Raw genomic sequence first — 23,710 nt, 5'->3', positions numbered from 1 at the left:
CTTGATATTCTGGGATGTGACATAGCCCGTGCAGCTTTCAGGCTGAACTAACAATATCTTAAGCAACACTCCGCAACTGTAGTCGTGTTTTACATACTTTTTTTAAGCCTTTTTTGCAGCACACGCCTGTTTATGTTTCTCTGCTGCCTTGCCATTGAAGGAAAGGCTCATTTTCAGATTGAGGTAAATAAATAAATGAAAAGTTAAAAAAGTTTGGTTTCTAAGAATTTTCAGATTGATATTGCAGCCCCACAGCCCGAGCCTTGGAGCCCAGGAGAAAAGTTGAAGATTTTTATCAAGTTTTTATGACTTCCACATCACCTCCACTGTCAGAGAGGATTCAGCCAAAGATCCAGCTTGAACTGCAATGTTCAAGGCAAGTTTTCAGTCTGAGAGCAACATTTTCTGTGTTTGATGTGACAGATCTGCTCATGAACACTTGGAGAAAGTCGATTCATTAAGTCAACTCATTTCTGACCTTCACTGCTGCACCGAGCTGATGCATAGCTCCTCCACTTCAGCCTAAAGTTAATTATGATGTTTTAATACATCACCAACATTATTAACCCTAACCCCTCTGTTTGCATCCTGTTGGGTCAAGGAGCTTTGAAGATGCTGTTATGAAGATGCTGTTATGTGTAATTGGATCTTCATCGGGGTCACCTTGCTCACATGAAAACTGGCTCTGATGTTTATTTCCTGAAGCTTCTCGCCTTCTTTCTTGTTTTCCTCCAAATGAAAAGGTGTTGAGTGGAAGCTGATGAGAATAATCTACATGCCAGAGACAGAAAGAGAAGAGGCACTAAAAGAGGGAAGAGACGTCACAGCAAAACTTTGAGATGGGAGGTGATGATGCAAGTGAGAGGCAAGACGCCTTATACCCCCGGCTAACGATCCAGCAACTGGAATGCAAACCCTCGGTGAGTTCAGGAGGGGAGGTTCAGCTGGGGAGGGTTTTCTTTTCAGGGGGATGTCGGTGTGTCACTGCGCTTCCAGGCCTTTTACACTGTTGTCACTCACTCTGCCTGCAACGAAAATCTCTGAAATTGAAAGAAATTATCAAGAAAAAAATATTTAAAAGCGACATCTCACATTTTGTCCAGAAAAAAATGGTTTTATCTAGAGAAGGTCACAGTTTACAAGCGCATTTTAACACATTTTTAAGGGAATATATACACATTTTATTTAAATTTAACAAGGGGGACTGCAACACAACAAAGCTGAGTAAAACAAAGGAATTTTTATACCTTAAAGAAATCATTAAAGGAAACCAAAATTGATCAAACTTAGTAAAATGTAAATGAATAAATAAAAAAACAGAATCAATGTTTGAATTTCCTTTAACCTGATTAACCCGAACACCCCCCAATTGGGGGCCTCTACAGTTTCATGTCCCAAACAACTGCAACTGTCCACATTCTCCAAACACAACTAAAACCACAATCAAACAGCCCAGATGGGAAACAGGGTCATTTTAAATTATAATAAATTAAGATAGAATGATAGTTGAACTTTATTTTAGAAGAGAATCTGACCTTCAGTGGTGTCTGCTGGGGAGAAAAAAAACCTGAACAAATTTAGTTGAGGACCCCTGGAATAAACAAAACAATTGACTACATTTCCTAAATGGAATTTGAACTCACAACCTCCATCCTGTCAGCACTTTCACACAGGGCAGCTCACACACTGCAGCTGATTAAAGTTGGGCGTAAGGACCCGTTCAACTGTGCTGTGGTTTATCGTCCACCTGGTCCAAACGTTTTTTTCGGCTGTAGGAGAGGCAGGCGAGACATTGTTTCTCTTGCCTCTCCTACAGCCTCCATCCACTCTGTTGCATATTGTGAGAACTTTCTGTCTTTCTTTGTGGACAAAGTCAGTAAGGTTAGATCTAGCATCTCTCCTTCAGCCTTATCGCTTCCTCTCCCGACTCCAACCAGGCCCATCATCCTAGATAGCTTTGCTCCTGTTTCTTTGCCTGAGTTAACCAAACTAGTTAACTCTATGAAGACCTCTGCATGTCCCCTCGACATCTTACCCTCATCCTTGTTTAATAGTGCTTTTTAGTCCATCGGTCCCAGCGTGCTCTCTATAATTAATGCTTCTCTGGTTTCTGGTCAGGTCCCTGCCTACTTTAAGAACACTGTAATACACCCGCTTCTTAAAAAAACGAGTATTGACGCCTCTCTCCATAGCATCTTCAGACCCATCTCTAAACTTCCGTTCATCTCCAAGATCTTGGAAAAGGTTGTGGCTAAACATCTGTAACGTGAGGAAGTGTGGGTTTTCTGTCACAAAGGTGGTGTTGGACTCAGCTCGGTCAAAGCTGGGTCATTGAGAACTTTCACCCAGAGATTAAGACCTGAACGCCAGCGAGTCTGGGAGGAAACCATAACATCTGCCACCTGCGGTACCAGAAGAAGGAGTTCTCATGGACAAGTAGTCATAACAAATCAAAACTTAAAGTTTAAACTTCCTTTTCTTGTTTTGAATGTTAAAAGGTTAATCATCAATTTGCTCATTATAAATGTGTTTTAATCAAATGAATGACTATTATGCTTTGGGGTAATTATAAGAGATTTAATGAATCCATAATTAGATAATGTTGAGAGTGTTTGTTGCTGACCTTCACACACACTCAAGCACACACACCCACACACAGATTCTCACAGTAAACTCCAAAACACATTTGCTGACGCACATGTTTTGCTTTGAGAGGAGAAAGGTTTTTGTTAAGTTTCAGTCTTATGATTTCAGTTCGTGTTGGACAACGAAAGAGAGTGGACCTGAAAACCAAAGGGGGGGCAGAGCCGGTTGGCTCGTTCTTCCCCCCTTTCACGCTGTTCCTGTCAGCCAGACAGAATAGCTGAATCGCGACTTCTAACGCAGACTCATTACCGAGTCTTTTGATTTCTGAGTGAATTAACTTAAGAAAGCGCATCGACAAAACGCTTTACCATCAACGTGTACCGAGGGTAACTCTGGACCGGTTCCGTTCGACACCTACGTCTCTCCTGTCAGCCGCCGGTGTCATCTGGATGAACCACAACATCCTCCACGGCCGGATCCAAAAGAGGGTCCACAAGAGTTCGGTGAGACAGAACACGGTGTTTAGCGTTTGATGCAGTTCTCTGATAAGACCTGAGTTTATCCAAACCATCACTTCACTCAGACACCTGTTTCTTCGTGAAGCAAAATCAGATGCACACACCTATTCATCTCACCTCATGTTCAATTCTCACTACACTTTGCACACACACGCATCCATAATCACATCATATCACTCTCAATCTTCATTCACCGACAGAAGGTCTATTTGAGCAAGAACAGCATATCAACTGTTAAAGATTGTCCCACAAAGTTGCCAATGTTGATTGTTATTTCCTGTTTGTCAATTTCAAAATCATTAGTTTAATTTGAAGAATTAAAACTTTTAATTGTCAAACTGGTTTCCTCATTGAACTGAAACACAGACACACAGATATTATTGTCAGTTTATCGATTTTACGTCCCTCGGCTTCGCTAGGAGCACGATGTGTTTAGGGAGTAAAGAAGATTTTGTACTGGAAATGAAACAAACACTTTTACAGTTCTCTATAAGATATTTATTAAACAAAAACGAAGCTCTAGGCTGAAAAGGGAACAAAAGGGTCATCCAAAACTGGGTATTAATAAACAAAGGAATTTCCCAATAAAGAAAAACGATATCTAATAATAAACTAAAAGCGCAGCACATAGGCTGGAATAAGGCTAAACAGTAAACGCAAAACTGCACCAAAAGGGTGAGCAAAGTCTCTCTATAACGAGGACACACAAATTACTATTAACAATACCAACAACTCAAAATACCACTAAGGTAGTGAAATAAACGAAAATACCACTCAGGTAGCGAATCGAAGACTTTAACGTCTGTAAGCGAGGAGAGCTAGAGAGGAGAGCAAACACCTCCGTGCCAACACCCATCTGCACATCTCTCCTAGAATACCTTCAAGAGCTCCCTTTTAACAGGGAAGCTCAATTTACCTAACAGCCTGCAGCCGTGCAGGCAGCAGACCGAGGGCCTCTTGTGGCCAAAAGTAGACGGTGCACGTCACACTCCCCCCCTCAAAACAACAACTAAAAAGGAAATAAAAATGACCACAGTTGTTGTAACCGAACGAACTAAAGAGAACTCCCGCTATCTACACACAAAAAAAAACTAACTAACTAACCCCTAGATCTCAAAGGTGGGCAGATTAAACACAAAATATCTCACGGCGCTGATCCCCAGCGCCGCGGAGTGTTCCCGAGATGTCTGAATGAACAGACAACACTAGCCTTATCAGAGATCGAACAATCTAAAACCTACAAGGGAGTCTCAATCGAAAAACTGCGGGAAAGGGCGTCAGCCATGAGGTTTTCCGTCCCTTTCTTGTGGCGGATGTCCAAGCTGAATTCCTGGAGGAGGAGGGCCCATCTCATCAAGCGCTGATTGTGGTTGTACATTCGGTGGAGGAAAATCAGCGGATTATGATCTGTGAAAACAATGGTGGTGAATGCACTGTTGCCAACATAAACAGAAAAATGTTGCAGGGCCCATATAAGGGCTAGGGTCTCCTTCTCTATTGTGGAATAGTGACTTTGTGCTATGTTAAACTTCCTTGAGAAGTAGCAGATGGGGTGATCAAGTCCACCAGCATCTTCCTGGAGAAGCACAGCCCCGGCTCCGGCATCAGAGGCATCGACCTCAAGCGTGAAAGGTCGAGAAAGGTCAGGAGCTGTAAGAACTGGAGCACAACACAGTAGGTCACGCAGAGCAAGGAAAGCAGGTTACATTCAGGGGTCCAATAATATGGGATGTTGGAGCTTAACAAAAGTAGAACCAAAGTAAAGCAAAGTAAAGTTGTGGGACTACTTGCAGACTCAGCATCACCACGAGCTAGGGCAAGGAAGGGCTTCAGAGTTTCATCTGAGTTACGAGCTTGTACTAGAGCATCACAGGTTATGGGGAAGTTCTCAGGAGTAACATGAGGCAACACACGAACTGCAGAATCGGGGTGTTTACCAGAATCTGAGAAAAGCTTGCTCAGAACGGAATCTTGGAGGGTTATATCTGGATCCCTCTTTGCTTGAGCTCGAGTTAACACACACGCTGGTAAACTGTCGGTACTCTCTTGCACCTCTGGTTCTGTGATGAGCTCAGGAACAGGCACAACCAAACCACCTGCGGCATCATTTCCCAGGATAAGATCCACCCCTTTCGTTGGCAGATCGTCCACTACAGCCACAGCGAAAATACCAGAAACTAAAGGACAAGACATTAATCTGATGCACTTCAGCAGGAACTGTTCTCATTTCAATGCCTTGTAAAATCACAGAGTAGCCAGCTCGGCTCATTTCGGAAAAAGGCAAAACGTTCTTTTTAATTAGCGTTTGTGAAGCTCCGGTGTCTCTTAATATCACCACTTTTTCATCTGTTGCAGAACCCGGAAGTGATACACGCCCCTCTGACAAAATGGTTTGTAGCATGAGTTGGGCTTGGTTACGTTCATCCCAGCACAGGGTTTCAATGAACAAAGAGCCACTTCCGGTCGGGTTTTTCTGGGCGAGTCGCCGTTTCGTCTGTTTTTCTGCTTTAGAGCATAACAGTCTCTGATGACATGGCCACGCTTGTGGCAGTAAAAACACTCAGAACTCTCAGTAGCAGGGCGAAGTTTAGGAGGAGATTTGACTCCTCGTACGGGCTCTGAACGAGTTTCTTTGACTCGATGTGTGAGAGAAAACTGGTCAGCGAGTAAGGCGGCTTCGGAGAAGGAAGTAACCTTCTGTTCATTTAAGTAGTGCACAATTCTTTCGGGGACATGTCTCTTAAATTCCTCTAATAGGATTAGCTCTTTGAGCTCAGCTAGCGAAGTGACATGAGAAGCAACACACCATTTTTCAAACAAAACCGATTTGTTATGAGCGTACTCGACAAAAGACTGATTGTCTCGCGGCGTTTCAGAGCGGAACCGTTGCCTGTAGGCTTCCGGTACGAGTTCGTAAGCGTGCAAAACAGTAGACTTAACCGTATCATAATTAGCACTGTCTGTTAGAGACAAAGCAGACACCACCTGAAGAGCCTTACCTGTCAACTTACAGGTCAAAAGCAAAGGCCAGACATCGCGAGGCCACCGGAGTATCGCAGCCATCCTCTCGAAAGCAAGGAAGTACCCATCCACTTCAGTCTCTCGGAAGGGAGGCAGGAGCGTGAGGCATTTGCTGATGTCGAATGGTGTCGTAGAAGACGTAGGAGTAAGCGGAGTCTCAGATGGCGGTCGGACATCCCCAAGGGGAGGCGAAATGGCGGCGTCTGAGTCCTCGGCTGGTTGAACAGTCCGAACAGTGGCAGGATCACGCTTCCTGCTCTGTAATGTGAGCTCAAGTTCTCTCAGCCGAATATCCGCGTCCAGTCTTTTAAGTTTAATCTCATGTCGAAGCTTTCTTTCCAGAGCGCGTTCCTCGGCTTCAATGTGCAAACGAGCCAGTCGGAGTTTCAGGCGAGCTCCGGTTAACGGAGACGACGAAGGGCTCTGCTGAGGTGAAGCGGACTCCGAGGAGCAGGCTAGTTCAGGCTTCTCCATCCTCTCCTCTTCGTTAGTCACCGGTGGTGACGGAGGGCGTGACACAGGCGGAAGAATCTCTTGTGCAACCAGGAAATCCAAGACGAACTGACGTAGGGCGTCTTTCGTTAGCTGCTTGGGGACGAGCAGACTGAAGTGGGCGGCAACCTGCTGCAGATCGGATTTTCTGCAATTCTCCAGCAGCCGGCGCGATGGAGCCTCCACAAATGCCTGTACGTCAAAGGTAGACATGATTCCTGCTTCGCCTCTAAGAGAAAAAATAAAAGGTTAGTTTCAAGCACAGTACAAATTAAAATTTCGGGTAAAAATGTTATAAATAACAAAAAATCCCGGACGAGCCCCCACTCTTTTACGTCCCTCGGCTTCGCTAGGAGCACGATGTGTTTAGGGAGTAAAGAAGATTTTGTACTGGAAATGAAACAAACACTTTTACAGTTCTCTATAAGATATTTATTAAACAAAAACGAAGCTCTAGGCTGAAAAGGGAACAAAAGGGTCATCCAAAACTGGGTATTAATAAACAAAGGAATTTCCCAATAAAGAAAAACGATATCTAATAATAAACTAAAAGCGCAGCACATAGGCTGGAATAAGGCTAAACAGTAAACGCAAAACTGCACCAAAAGGGTGAGCAAAGTCTCTCTATAACGAGGACACACAAATTACTATTAACAATACCAACAACTCAAAATACCACTAAGGTAGTGAAATAAACGAAAATACCACTCAGGTAGCGAATCGAAGACTTTAACGTCTGTAAGCGAGGAGAGCTAGAGAGGAGAGCAAACACCTCCGTGCCAACACCCATCTGCACATCTCTCCTAGAATACCTTCAAGAGCTCCCTTTTAACAGGGAAGCTCAATTTACCTAACAGCCTGCAGCCGTGCAGGCAGCAGACCGAGGGCCTCTTGTGGCCAAAAGTAGACGGTGCACGTCACAATCGATGAAAACAAACTTTGAGTCTTCTTAACAATATAACTGAGTAAAGACAGTTTCTCCTTACAAATATGGCTGAGCCAGCCAAATTTTCTTTACACAACTCACAGTTGCTCTTGATGAGCATAACATCTATGATAGCTTCCAGTCATGTTTTCGTAGAGCTCTTTCTACTGAAACCGCTCTTCTTAAGGTCTCTAATGACCTTCTGACTAGGGGACTGTTCTGTTCTGGTCCTGCTGGACCTGACTGCAGCCTTTGGCACTGTTGACCATCACCTGCTACTGGAGAGGCTGGGAGACTGGGTAGGCCTATCAGGAACTGTTCTGGAGTGGGTCTCCTCTTATCTCTCTGACCGCTCCATTTCTGTGGTCGTCTCCAATTTTAGGTCCTCCACCACTTCTCTTACCCATGGTGTCCCACGAGGTTCTTTGCTGGTGCCTCTGCTCTTCCTCCTCTATCTGCTTTCTCTTCAGCACATCCTGAGCTCCTTCAAAGGAATCTCCTACCATCTTTATGCAGATGACAACCAGCTGTACATCTCCTTTAAGCCCCATGAGATGTCTAAGCTGCAGCTGTTACACACCTGCTTAGACTCTATCAAAACCTGAATGGCTGGCAGCTATCTACAGCTGAATGAAGATAAGACTGAGATCCTCATCTGTGCCCCAGACAAGCTGGTTCCCAAAGTCAGAGACTCTTGGTCAGCTTGCTTCTCACACCAAACCTTCCATCAGGAATCTTGGCGTGACCACAGAGCTTTATCCACTTTGTGGGCCAATCAGGGCACTCTATATGCCTGGTGGGTGGGATGATGCAACAGCGTGAAACAAGAGTATGTTACATTCTTTGTCCAGTGGAATGCGGAGATAGCCTGGCAAGCCAGACTAAATAAATGTATTATTTAGTCTGGCCACGCTCCATTGACTGCTCTCGGTTGTGGGGCGGGTTCTACCGTTGTCTTTCAAATGATCTCCGCATTCCACTGGACAAAGAATGTGACATACTCCTTTTTTCACTCCGTTGCATCATCCCACCCACCGGGCATATAGAGTGCCGTGATTGGCCCACAAAGCGGATAAAGCTCTGATTTGTTCACTAAGCAGATAGAGCACTATGACTGGCCCACCATTATGGACCAATCACAGCTAGCTCTTTATGAGAGCTGTGATTGGCTAGCCAGAGTCCTGGTAGGAGCTGCGGAGGTTCCAATGGAGCGTGCCTAGGCCAAACTTTGCAAAGCAAGAATTTGGTCTAGTTCACTAGGCTAATGCGGAGATCATTTGAAAGACAACGTAGAACCCGCCCCACAACCGAGAGCCATCAATGGAGCGTTGCCAGACTAAATAATACATTTATTTAGTCTGGCTTACCAGGCTAAGATAATGCTGCTCCTTGGGCAAGATACTTAACCCACCTTGCCTGTTGGCGGCGCCTGTGCTCGGCAGCCTCGCCTTTGTCAGTGCGCCCCAGGGCAGCTGTGGCTACATTGTAGATCATCCCCACCAGCATGTGAATGTGTGAATGACTATGTTGTGAAGTAAACTGGGGGGTTGTAGAAGCCTAAGAAAGTGCTATACAAATACAGGCCTTCTACCATTTACCAACTCTGTATAATGTGCAGTAATATTTGTAAACTTGACAGGAAATTACATCAAACATGCGAGGAGATAAATTAAAGGTAAGAACTGTTTTCAGGTGTATTTATTAGTTTCTCCTGGCAATAATATACCAAGGTGGGCTGCCTGAATGTTTTTCTAGGGTTTTCCCTTACAAAAACAGCTAAAACACCAAACACTGATACATCAGCCGCAGCAGCGCCACAAGAACATTACACCGACCGGGTCGACTCCAGCCATCCATCCTTCCTCTCTCTTCCTCAGGCTACTGTAAAACCAGGGGAGAGACCGTGGATATGTACTCAGCAAGTAAACAGTTTTCAGATGGTCATATCTAATGCGGTTCCTCCCAGCTGTGAAGATTTTCCTTAGACATAAATCTTTACTGGCATGGACGTTCGATTACTGGCAGCTTGTTCAAACAGTGGCCAGATATGGACTTGGATCGGTTCTTTTTGCGTCTAGTCTTGCTTGTTCCAGTAGCTAGTTGGGTCTTATTTCCATTGTCCCTTAATTTCTGTTTTCTGATTTTTGTTTCTGTCAATTACTGTTTCATCTCTTATTAATCAACACAAAGGTTGATCAATATTTATCAAAGTTTAGTCTTCAGTGGCGTGTTTTTGTTAGTTTTGGTTTAGTTTTAGTCACTTTACAGATTTAAATCACATGAGACGTGTGATGGTCTAAAATACTAAACAACAACAACTCATGATGACACACAACTCTCTTCAACAGTTCAACTACTTCAACAGGAACTTTTAGATTTGAAAATAAAAACAAAACAAATTCACTGCATCATCTGTAAAAAAAAATTAAGATATTGTAACATTTTTAATATTAGTTAGGACACTTCTGATTCTTCATGACTAAATCTATAGATTCAAGTTTTAACAGAGTCAAAAATGTGCTCCTGGTTCATCGAATGCTGATCAACGATGCCACACACATGCTAATCCTGACAAAATCCAACGTTAATACATGCATGCAAAGCCAGATGTTTCAGCCTTCATTTGCTATAATTGTGATGATCATGGTTTACAGCTTATATAAACCCCACATTCCCAATTTCAGACAACTAGAATGTTGGGAAAAGTTCTAATATTCTAGACTCAAAGTATCACACTCTAATCAGTTAATGAATCCAGAACACCTGCAAATAGTTCCTGAGCTTTAGATGGTCTCTCAGTCTAAGTTGGATTACTAACGTAGATGGACTTTTGCACCATTATCAGCTTTTTCCAGTTTCACCTGAATGTTGAAACTGAAATACTGTACAATAATTAATCTCTTTGTTCAGTGTCTGTACAGTGTTTTCTTCAGTAGACTTTCTAAGGGGCAAACACTCTCCCTTTCACCATCATGATCAAATGACCAAACAAAATCAAAGGGAACAAAAAAAATTTAGAAGAAACTGTGGTAAAGCTTTCTGAATGCCCATCTGCAGCTCCGTTTCTTTACATTTACCTTTCAGTAATTATCTCTGAAGTACCTAACCTGCTCCTCTTCCTCCTTAGCTTACCCAATGAACACACAAAAACACAGTGAACTTCCCTTTTTAATCGCCTGACACATCAAAGGGAATCCATGCAAAATTCATCAGGTCTGTTTTACCCCATATAGCAACTCATATTCACCCTCATCCTCATCAGAGCGAAGGTGAGTCAGAAAGTGACGGTCTCTTTCTCTGAGATGACCAGCTTATTTATTAATCGGATATTAGGAAAGATAATTCAAGATTTCTTGAAGCTAAAATTTCATACAATTAAGCTGAACATCATAAAATAAAATAAAAACTGTGATTTTGATGTGATTTTTGTTACAGATGAACCTGGAATTTATTTTTAAAAAGAATCCTCACCCTCAGAGGAAGACGCAGATGAAGATTGCAGAAAAATAACTATTTTATTTAATGGATATTTTTAACAGGCGACAAAGACCAACAGAACAATAATAGGTCAAATTTAAATTCAATTGAATCATTTTTCCTGTTTTTTATATTCATTGTCGTTGTCTTCCTCCGCTTATCCGGGTCCGGGTCGCGGGGGCAGCATCTCAACTAGGGAGATCCAGACCGTCCTCTCCACGGCCACCTCCACCAGCTCCTCTGGCAGGACCCCAAGGCGTTCCCGGACCAGATTTGAAATGTAACCTCTCCAACGTGTCCTGGGTCGACCCGGGGGCCTCCTACCGGCAGGACATGCCCGAAACACCTCCCCGGGAGGCGTCCAGGAGGCATCCTGACCAGATGCCCAAACCACCTCAACTGACTCTTTTCGATCCGGAGGAGCAGCGGTTCTACTCCGAGTCCCTCCCGAATGTCAGAGCTCGTCACCCTATCTCTAAGGCTGAGCCCGGCTATCCTACGGAGGAAACTCATTTCAGCCGCTTGTATCTGCGATCTCGTTCTTTCGGTCAATTACATAAAGCTCATGACCATAGGTAAGGATTGAGACGTAGATCGACCGGTAAATTGAGAATCTGGCTTTCTGGCTCAGCTCCCTCTTCACCACGACAGATCGGCTCAGCGTCCGCATCACTGCAGATGCTGAACCAATCTGCCTGTCGATCTCCCGATCCCTCCTACCCTCACTCGAGAACAAGATCCCAAGATACTTAAACTCCTCCACTTGAGGTAGGACCTTTCACCCCGACCCGGAGTTGGCAAGCCACCCTTTTCCGGTCGAGAACCATGGTCTCAGATTTGGAGGTGCTGATCCTCATCCCAGCCGCTTCACTCTCGGCTGCGAACCTACCCAGCAAGAGCTGTAGGTCTGAGCTGGATGAAGCTAGGAGGACCACATCATCCGCAAAAAGCAGGGACGAGATTATCCTGCCACCAAACTCGACACACTCCACACCACGGCTGCCCCTAGAAATTCTGTCCATAAAGGTAATGAACAGAACCAGTGACAAAGGGCAGCCCTGGCGGAGTCCAACCCTCACCGGGAACAGGTCCGACTTACTACCGGCTATGCGGACCAAACTCACGCTCCTCTGGTAAAAGGACTAAATGGCCCTTAACAGAAAGCCACCCACCCCATACTCCTGGAGCATCCCCCACAGGGTGCCCCTGGGGACACGGTCATAAGCCTTCTCAAAATCCACAAAACACATGTGGATTGGTTGGGAAAACTCCCATGCCCCCTCCATCACCGTTGCAAGGGTATAGAGCTGGTCCACAGTTCCACAGCCAGGACGAAAACCACATTGCTACTCCTCAATCTGAGATTCAACTATCGATCGGACCCTCCTCTCCAGTACCTTGAAGTAGACCTTTCCATGGAGGCTGAGGAGTGTGATCCCCCTATAGTTGGAAAACACCCTCAGGTCACCCTTCTTAAAGATGGGACCACCACCCCGGTCTGCCACTCCACAGGAACCGCCCCCGATGACCACGCAATGTTGCGGAGACGTGTCAACCATGACAGCCCTACAACATCCATAGCCTTGAGATACCCAGGACGAACCTCATCTGCCCCCGGGGCTCCGCTGCTGTGTAGTTGTTTGACTACCTAAGCAATTTCTGCCCCCAAGATTGGACAGTCCATCCCCAGGTCTCCCGGCTCTGGTTCCTCCTCGGAATGCGTGTAGGTGGGATTGAGCAGATCCTCAAAGTATTCCTTCCACCATCCGATTATAGCCCCAGTTGATGTCAGCAGCTCCCCATCCCCCCTGTACGCAGTGTGAGCAAGTTGCTGCCTTCCTCTCCTGAGGCGCCGGACAGTTTGCTAGAACCTCTTTGGAGCCGATCGATAGTCTTTCTCCATGGCCTCACAAAACTCCTCCCACACCCAAGATTTTGCCTCGGCAACTGCCACTGCTGCACCCCGCTTGGCTATCCGGTACCTGTCTGCTACCTCCGGAGACCCACAAACCAGCCATGCCCTGTAGGCCTCCTTCTTCAGCCTGACGGCTCCCCGAACCTCTGGTGTCCACCAGCGGGTACGGGGGTTGCCACCACGAATGGCACCGGCCACCTTGCGACCACAGCTAGCCACAGCTGCCTCAACAATCGCAGAGTGGAAGAAGACCCACTCGGGGTCAATGTCCCCCACTGCTCTTGGGACGCGGTCAAAGCTCTGCCGGAGGTGGGAGTTGAAGACCATCTTAACAGTTTCTTCTGCCAAGCGTTCCCAGCAGACCCTCACTATGCATTTGGGTCTGTCAGGTCTACGCGGCATCTTGCCCTGTCATCTGATCCAACTCACCACCAGGTGGTGATCAGTTGACAGCTCCGCTCCTCTCTTCACTCGGGTGTCCAAAACATATGGCCACAGGTCAGATAATACGACTACAAAGTCTATCATCGACCTGCGACCTAGGCTGCCCTGGTACCAAGTGTACCGATGGGCATCCTTATGTTCGAACATGGTGTTCGTTATGGCCAAACTGCGTCTTGCACAGAAGTCCAATAACGAAACACCACTTCAGTTCAGATCAGGCAGGCCATTCCTCCCAATCACACCCCTCCAGGTCAAGCAGTCAATGCCCACATGAGCATTGAAGACCCCCAGCAGGACAATGGAGTCCCCTGATGGAGCACTATCTAGCACTCGTCCCAGGGACTCCAGAAAGGGTGGGTATTCTGAACTGATATTTGGCCCATAAGCACAAACAACAGTCAGGACCCATTCCCCGACCCGAATGCGCAGGGAAGCTACCCTCTCGTCCCCCGGGGTAAACCCCAACACACAGGCAGAGAGTCTTGGGACTAACAAAAAGCCAACCCCAGCCCTCCGCCTCTCACCCGGAGCAACTCCAGCAAAGGAGAGTGTCCAACCCCTCTCGAGGACTTGGGTTCCAGAGCCAATGCTATGTGTCGAGGTGAGTCTGACTATATCTAGCCGGTTCTGCTCAACCTATGCCACAAGCTCCTGCTCCTTCCCCGCCAGCGAGGTGACGTTCCATGTCACAAAAACTAGTTTTCTTGTCCGGGGATCGGACCACCAATGCTCCCGCCTTGGTCTGCCACCCGATCCACATTGCACCGGACCCTTCATGTTCCTCCTGCGGGTGGTGGGTCCACAGTTGGATGAGCCCATGTATCCAGTTCGGGCTGGGCCCGGGCGGGCCCCATGGGCCAAAGGCTTGCTCACAGGCCCCAACCCCAGGCCTGACTCCAGGGTGGGACCCCGGTAACCCTCCGGGCCGGGTACTCTGACTCTGAATTTACTTCCATGAAAGATCCTCTGAACCGTTCTTTGTCTCACCCTTCACCTAAGACCAATTTGTCATGGGAGACCCTACCAGGGGCACAAAGTGCCCCAGACAACATAGCTCCTAGGATCATTAGTGCACTCAAACTCCTCCACCACGATAAGGTGACGGTTCAAGGAGGAGTTTTTTACATTATTTTATTCATTTATGAAGCACACTAAATCTAAAAAAATGTATATAATATATATATATATATATATATATATATATATATATATATATATTCATGAAGATGACCCCTCAGATTTGTTTATTTCCCTTTTAGTTCCTTCTCTCAACTGAACAAAAACATGTGATGAAGATGTTCCATTTATTAAGCTGGAAGGGTCCAACAGAGAACAAAGGAGGAGCCGAGAAAGCTCGTTATTGAGTAGGTATTTTTATAAGTTTTTTTTTTTGGCCAGAATAACAGCTTATTTTATAATGTTAACTGTTATAAAATTAGATGTATTTTTGTGTGCAATATTGTGGAGATGTTATTTAGATTTTATTTGTTGATTTTTTTTTACTTAACTACTTGTTAAGTAAATTGTCATTTAATTATTATCATTTTACTTTCTTTGACATGGAATGTGCTACTACTGGTTCACCTGTTAAATTAATTATACATTCACTAAGATAAAGACAATAGATTTATCTCTTACTAAACAGAATATTTAGGCTACTAAGAAATCACAATGTGACCATAGAAACACTACTTTGTATAAATTGTGTGTGTGTGTGCGTGCGTGCGTGCGTGCGTGTGTGTGTGTGTGTGTGTGTGTGTGTGTGTGTGTGTGTGTGTGTGTGTGTGTCTGCTCTGTCTTCTCGACCCCCAGTGAGTCGTGGTGTATGGCTGCTTATACTGAGCCAGGATCCTCTGGAGGTTTCTTCATGTTAAAAGGGAGTTTTCCTCTCCACTGTCGTTACATGCTTGCTTAGTATGAGTATTGCTATAAAGACTTTGACACTAGTCAGTGACTTGATGTAATCTGCTGGGTTGCTTATATAGGTAACTTTTTATTGATTGGCTTAAAGATCTAATGTCAGGATTTGGCACTATTTAAATAAATCAAATAGACTTTTTTTATGTCACTTTGCTTTTTGTCATTTAAATTCTTCCCCATACTTTTTCCTGTTAATTTTCATTCACTTAGTTTTGCTAATGCAGCTTTCAAAATACCAAATGTGAAACGAAGGTGCAACAAGGAAAAAAAACAACAATATGTGTGGGAATATTTTAGGAAATGCTGAGTTGGTTAAATCAAACAGGTCTGTAGTGAAAGATTTAGACCATCTCCAGAGAGGATGCTGGTATCTTTGCTTACCTTTTGCAAACTATTTTCCCAGATTAGTTTCAAATTTCATGACTTTAAAGTTGATTGATGGAGTGTTAGGATTAGAACTTTCTTTAAAAACCTGTCATTTCCAGTTAGGGTTAGAGTTAGGGCTAGCCCCTTCTGCGCATACCCTCTGGTGGGTGATCTATAAGTGGCAAGAGTCAATTTTGTGGAATGTTAAAATGTTGTATGATAACATGATAAAAGTAAGAACAGATTATGATCCATCCATCCATTCCTTTTCTTCGGCTTATCCGGGGTCGGGTCATGGGGGCAGTATTCTAAGCAAAAACGCAGACTTCTCTCTCCCCAGCCACTTTTTCGGGTTTTATCAGGACAGAGCAGACCTTGGTCTGATTAGCCATTAGCTAAAATAACCAGCGTGAGCTCCTCCTGGATTCTCCTGACTGACCTCACACAGACTGGTGATACTAACTCCATATCGCTCTTCTTTACAAGTCAAACCTTTCCCTTTAATAGCAAAAGTCTGGCTGTCTGGTTTAACCCAGATCTGTGAGGTGATCGTAGCATCCTTCCTCACTATTTCACATCAAGGCATTTATTGTTTGAAAATTACATGCTGACAGAAAATAAAGTAACAAGCATCTCTTTTGTCATGGTTACCATGGCAATGAGACAAGTGATGTGTAAACTGAGGACATGAGGGGAGACATGTGTGTTAGTGATTCTAGTATTTTCTCATTTTTTAAAAGCAGACTTAAACAGAAATGTGACGTTTACATTTTTCTAGTAACCCTTCCATTCATCACCTCCAAACTCTGAGGATATCAGGAGCCAAAAGAGCTGCAGCTCATTCAATCCTTATTTACTCTAAAAAACAGCAAATGGGTATCACCACAGGCCGTCTGGCGGTAGAGCGGTCCAGTCACATGATTCCTATCTGAAGTCCTTTTGTTTGAGCAGCTTTAGTCTCAGCTGCAGTAGATCAGGAAACAGCGTTCAGAGGACTTCAGAGACAAGTGTAATCTCACATCACATCCAGCTGAAGGACAGCACGGCTAATGGAGTTTCAGTGAAGCTGTGAAAATGTGGAAGGAGAGGTGAAGGATGGGGGGAGGAAACCACTGACCGACTCCAGCTGCACTTTTATTAAAGAATGACCCAAACTCCAGGAGGCCATTGATGTACGGTCCAATGAAACACAACGTTCTAGCAGAAAGACTGACACAGGAACTGTATTATATATATATATATATATATATATATATATATATATATATATATATATATATATATATACTTTTGTAATGTTTATTTATTCATTTATTAGTTAAATAAAACTAACTGCTGACTGCTTTTTAAAATAATATGTATTTTTAGTATATATTTAAAGTCAGCCAGACCACTCAAAGCATTATGAGTCACAATCTTTCAAATTGTCAGAAGAGGGTTGGAGGCAGTGGGTATAGGGGATCAAGATTCTTTAACAAAGAAAGTTTTCTAGTTTACCACATTGTCAACCGAGCCACCACCACTCTCTAGCTTCTAGGAGATATAAAAGAACACAAAATATCGAACTACAAATAAAAATATATTGAATGATTGAAGGTAAACATGCCTACATTTTGCTGTACAATTCAAAAAGGTTTTAGTCATTATGTGCACATTGAAAGACTGTTAGCTAATGTGTTGTGGTGCAGCTCTCCATTTGAAGTGATGTGACCAGGGTTCAAAATTAACAACTGCCAACACACCAAATGCAGGTTAAAAGTTATGTTGATGGGTACTGATGAAAAATTACCCGCCAGTTTGGCCGATGAGGCAATCATGCAATTCATGTCAGAGACGCTGAAGAGAGTGTTTCTGGGAGAAGTCTCACTTCACTGAAGACTCAGGGGTTGGAAAAGATGCAGCTTATTGTTAGAAATGCCCATGCCATCACAGAAGGCCCTTCACTGACTTTGATGTGTGATTGTAAGTACATCAACCGTTCTATTACTATGTTTCAGAATCAGTGCATTGAAAATGATACAGGGTGGTGTTTATACCGTCACAGGGAAAATGTTATGTTTGATTTCAAAAAGAGAAAAATAAATACTCTGTAAATGTAATCTGTAAGTGCTAACTTTGGCTTGATTTACATGATTAAATTAGGGTGGACATTTAAAATGACTGTTTGGAAGAGCATAATGTTGTCTGACCCTGCTGCTTTAGGAACTCTTGAGAAAACCTGGCCTACTGTGAACAGAATGCTGCATCATCGGTCCTTCACCTGTTTGATATCCTCCTCACCATCCTTGCAATCACAGCTGACTGTGAAAGATGGTTCAGTATAATGAAGAAAGAGTAACTGAAAAGTGAGACCCTATCTGACCTCTTGAAAACCCAGTTGTGCTCACCTGACGTTAAAGACTGATTCAAGCAAAGCCAAAGACATATATATATATATATATATATATATATATATATATATATATATATATATATATATATATATATATATATATGTGTGTGTGTGTATATATATATATGTATATATAGGTGTATATATGTATATATATGTATATATACATATATATATATGTGTGTATATGTATATATATGTATATATATATATATATATATATATATATATATATATATATATATATATATATATATATATATGTATGTATATCACAGTGGCACAGTGGTTAGGGCTGGTGCCTTGCAGCAAGAAGGTTCTGGGTCCGCTTCCCGGCCTGGGATCTTTCTGCATGGAGTTTGCATGTTCTCCCTGTGCACGCGTGGGTTCTCTCCGGGTACTCCGACTTCCTCCCACGGTCCAAAAACATGACTGTTAGGTTGACTGGTCTGTCCAAATTGTCCTTAGGTGTAAGTGTGTGCATGATTGTTTGTCCTGTGTGTCTCTGTGTTGCCCTGCGGTGGACTGGCTCTCTGTCCAGGGTGTATCCCGCCTGATTGCCCGTTGACCCCCCTGCGACCCTGCATGGACAAGCGGGTTCAGAAAATGGATGGATGGAGATGAATTGTCCTAAAAGACAATTCAGAAGTAAAATATGTGTAGTACACCAATGCGTTGGCAGACAAGATGCCTAATTGTATAAGTTTTTGCTGATTTTCAGTAACCTTAAGTAAGTAAGTGTGGGTGTAAAAATATTCCATGCATGTGTATGGACTTGATTGAATGACACAGACCATCTCACTGCACCACTGATTGTCCAGCTGCGTGGAGACAATCCAAATGTGTTTGTCGTCTCCTGTTTAGCCCTTCAGATGTGAACACTTGAGTAAAACCCACATGCATGCCCCTCCTCAAGAGACATCCATGAAAAGACGAAGCATTCTCCAGCGATTTCACAGTGACAGGTGGCTTTTTACTCCAGCCGCTATCGCTGCTATTTGGTGCAGGTATAAACACTTTTGGTTTCCAAATTGATTTCAAAAACAACACATCTCACCACCTCTGACAGACTATTAACTTTCCCATGTTGAGATGATGTAGCATGAGTTCCTCAGGAGAGTTGTTTCAAAGCTTTAAAATAAACAAGGATAAAACAAAACAAATCCATGGTACCTTGAGCACAATACTTAAAAAAATCATGTCTGTGATACAAATATAACATGAATACCAACAGTTTTAGACACTTGGACAGAAACAATAAGAAAGAAAACTTGGAAAACTAAAATCTAGTCCAGTGTCATTCTCTAAATTCAACGCCTCGTTCAGCTTCCTCATTCTGTGGCAGTTTATTCTTACACATGGATGATTATTTTTTCTGATTGAAAACATATAGACAGTGAAAGTAAACTCTATTAAGCTTTACATTGAAGAACCAATACATCTGAGCTGAAAACAAGGAAATAGTTAATCACATAAAACATGAAGCATTCAACAGTTTTTTCCTCATAGCAAACCTGAGCTGAATTTCATCCTTGTTTACTTTATTACCTTGTTGCAAGTTTTTGAACACCACTCTGAGCGCTCCCTTGTCAATTATGCATATTGCATATTAATAGTTAATTTTATTTGATTTGCCTTCCCGTTGCTGGTAATCCATGCGCAAACAAGCCACGAGTCTTTCAGTGCGGAAGAAGAGTTCTGGTTGCATCCATAGGAAACTTAAATTGCCCCAAACCCAGAGAATCGGAGTAATTAACTCCTTCCTTCACGGTTGGTGGAGGAGGCTTTTCATTTTAATGATTTGATTCACTGATCCTTTAAATTTAGCCCTACAGGAAGAGACGCAAATAAAACTCTGTCTTCATTTATTATCTTTGCACCTTTTTTCTGTTGAAGCCTGAATCTTGTGACAAAAGGTTCATTCAGTTTATGAAACAGATCAACCTGCAGGCTCACCACAGTGACACCATATTGTCTACTGTAGGTCCTCAAAGACTGTTTAGATGTTAAGAGGACTGTGTGCACTTATAAAAAAAATAAAATTGTCAAGCCCCAACATTATATTTGCTCCTCTTTATTTTAAGGTGCAATATATATATATATATATATATATATATATATATATATATATATATATATATATATATATATATATATATATATATATATATACAATTGAAACCTGTTGAGCTTTTTAATGGCACATCACACTTTGTTGGGGTTCACAATGGCCTAGGAGCCACTACCCCATAATAAGGTCCCGGGAAGAATGGTTTACCCCACCCACTCAGCCAGAACATGAATATTAAGTGAGCTGCATGCTAACTGAGCATGTATATATATATATGAGGAGGGACATGCATGTGTGTGTGTGTCTGTGTGTGTGTGTGTGTGTGTGTGTGTGTGTGTGTGTGTGTGTGTGTGTGTGTGTGTGTGTGTGTGTGTGTGTGTGTGTGTGTGTGTGTGTGTGTGTGTGTGTGTGTTCTTGTGTGTGTGTGTGTGTTTGTGTGTGTGTGCTTGTGTGTGTTTACTTTATATTTCAGTTTATAGTTTATGCTTGACTAATTACCATGTTTACATTTACATGGTTCTGATCCATTTGAGTGTTTTGGCTATACATTCTGTTGCACGACCCATTTACATCTTTTGTTCTTGTTTCTGTAGGGGAATCATGACTGTAGTCAAAAACAGTTGCATTAGGTTTTAATTTTTTTTATTCTATTTAACAAAAAAGCAAATGTATGTATGATCAATACATTTTTAGTAGATTTATATTTGTTATGACCTTTGTTCACTTTCAGATGTTCTCGTTCATTGGCAAGATTGACTTTGTTTTCAATATCTATATGTGTGTTGTTGGCCTTAAAATGAATATAGCATCTGGAGTGACCCAGTCGATATCTGGTCTGACTCACAGAGCAGCAGATAAGGAATCAGACGTTTGGTTTCCAGCTCTGAGGAGGCAGAGCCTCTGAGAGCTGCAGATGGTTGTCATCTATCAGATGTGGCTGAGTATGAATATGAATGTGGAATATTTGTTGCTGCATTAGCACATGGAAGTTGACTTGTTAATGTGAAGTGAGAGGATGGAGACAGATCTTCCAGCTGAGCTGCTGTGAGAGATGAAGCAGGAAGTCCGTGATGCCAAATTAAAAACCATCAACCCTGCGACGAGAGAAAGATGTGTTTTTACCTTATACGAGTCTGACGTACTTCACTACTCCCATTTTAGAGACTTTCAGGCTTTTTTAAGCCAATTTACATTTATCTGACATTTGGGTTTAATTCACTCTATTTCCCAAAGGGAGATGAATGTGGCTTCTCATGTCAAAATCCTGTCGGTCTAAACAGATTTTCTGCAGAAACAACTAAGAACAGTTTAGATTTAATCCATATAAGAAAAAAACTTTGCAAACTTTATTTCAAACTTTTTATTTACACAGTGTGTGAATCTACAATGTGAGGAAATTTTTCTGGTCCTCACTTTTTTAAAGCGTACCAGTTGGTTTCAGAGGTTTTTGTTGAGGTCTTGGTAAGGAATACAGCAACACTGGTTAGGGTTAGGGTATACGTCAGACATAATACAGTCACAAAAATGAATGGAAGTCAATGGATGGTCCTCGCTATGACATACATGTGTGTGTGTTTATGCTTGTGTGTGTCACGGTCCGTGGTGAGTCTCCTGCATGTAACCTGTTTGTTCTGAGTATTGCTTCAGGTGGGTGTGTCTGAGAGCCACCAGCTGCAGCTGATCTCGTCATCAAGGCCCAGGGGATTTAAGGAGCAGTGTGACACTTCACCACGCCGGATGATTGCTCAGCTTTGGGTAGCTCTAGCCTCTGACCCGTTTTTGATCCTGTGTTTTTCTAGTTCCTGTTTGTTACCAGATTTTTCTGAGAATTATATGCTGGATTTCCTGTCAACCAGAAAAGACCCTGACTACTCTTTCCTGCTCTGCTCCAGGTTTCACTCCACACTCCACCATCTCAATACCGGCTCGGATTCCTGCACTTCAAATCACGCTGTCTCCTCCCCTGGCCGCCCGCTCTCAGCCGCTCACCTGCACCCACCAAGCCTCTGCTCCTACCTCCTCTCCGATTCGACAGTTCCTCCTCCTTCTGGAGCCTCCATGCGCACCCGGACCTGACCTAGCCCTCCCAGAGGCTCTCACCACTATCTACATCAGTAATAATAATAATAATAATACATTTTATTTCAAGCGCCTTTCAAAGCTCTCAAGGTCACTGTACAGGACAAAATATAACAAGCAAGCAATACAAACAAATGCTAAAAGTAATTCCCAAAGGTAGAGTCGGAGCAGTGCGATGGATAATAGACTGAAAAGAGTAGATGGATGGAGGACAGTTACAGTGAGTAAGCCAGGCGGAACATGTGAGTTTTGAGTTGAGACTTGAAGGTTGAGAAGGAGTTTATATTGCGGAGGTCGGGCGGTAGAGTGTTCCAGAGTTTTGGAGCTGAGTGGCTGAAAGCTCTAGCTCCCATAGTACTAAGTCGAGTGCAAGGAACGGAGAGGGAAGGTGAAGATGATGATCGGAGAGAGCGAGTGGGAGTGACAATGTGGAGGAGATTAGAAAGATATGGGGGAGCGAGATTATGGATGGCTTTAAAGGCATGAAGAAGTATCTTGTAGTCAATTCTGTATTTGACAGGGAGCCAGTGAAGTTGTTGCAGAACAGGGGTGATGTGATCAAAAGTGGAGGTCTTGGTGATTATCCGGGCAGCTGAATTTTGGACTAACTGTAACTTGTTGAGTGATTTTAAAGGGAGACCAGAGAGGAGGGCGTTACAGTAATCAATGCGACTGGTGACCAGGCTGTGGACCAAAACAGCAGCGGAGTGCTGACTGAGGGAGGGGCGGAGCCGATTGATATTGCGAAGATGAAAATAAGCAGTTTTTATTGTGTTGTTAATATGAGGAATGAAAGATAAGGTGTTGTCTAAGATGACACCCAAGCTCTTAGCTTTGGCGGTGGGGAGAAGTGTGGTGTTGTCGAAGCTGAATGAGAATGAACTGGTCTTGGGTAGAGATGACTTGGTGCCAGTGAGGAGGATCTCAGTCTTATTACTGTTGAGCTGTAAAAAGTTAGAAGCAAACCAGGATTTGACTTCGGTGAGGCAACTGAGAAGGGAGGATGAAGGGAGTGGGGGGTTTGGTTGGGTAGAGAAGTAGAGCTGGGTGTCATCGGCGTAGCAGTGAAAATGAATATGAAATTTCCTGAAGATATTGCCAAGTGGGAGTAAGTAGATTATGAAAAGAAGGGGACCTAAGACTGAGCCCTGAGGAACTCCAGAGGTAACTGGCTTGGGGTTAGAGTGGAAGGCGCGCAGTTGGACGAATTGAGTGCGATTAGATAGATATGATTTGAGCCAATTTAGAGGAGTTTTTGAAATGCCGATGGTGGATAGTCTATGGAGTAGAACTCCTCCTCAGATTATCCTCCATCGTTCCCTCCATATACTCACTCTTTCTCCCTCCTCAGAATTCTCTCCTGGAGCCTTGCTGCCAGCCTGCACGTCGTCTGTTCCGGTTCCTCTCATTTAATAATAAAGAACGTTTTACTTACTTGCCGGTTCCTTGTGGTGATTCTGCATGTCTGGGTCAAGAAACTCTTACCCGCCATGACAGTGTGTGT

The sequence above is a fragment of the Nothobranchius furzeri genome, chromosome 1 (genome assembly GCF_043380555.1).
Source record: "Nothobranchius furzeri strain GRZ-AD chromosome 1, NfurGRZ-RIMD1, whole genome shotgun sequence".
NCBI classification, from domain to species: domain Eukaryota; kingdom Metazoa; phylum Chordata; class Actinopteri; order Cyprinodontiformes; family Nothobranchiidae; genus Nothobranchius; species Nothobranchius furzeri.
The sequence above is the reverse complement of the archived record's forward strand: the minus strand, read 5'-3'. Positions refer to the sequence as shown.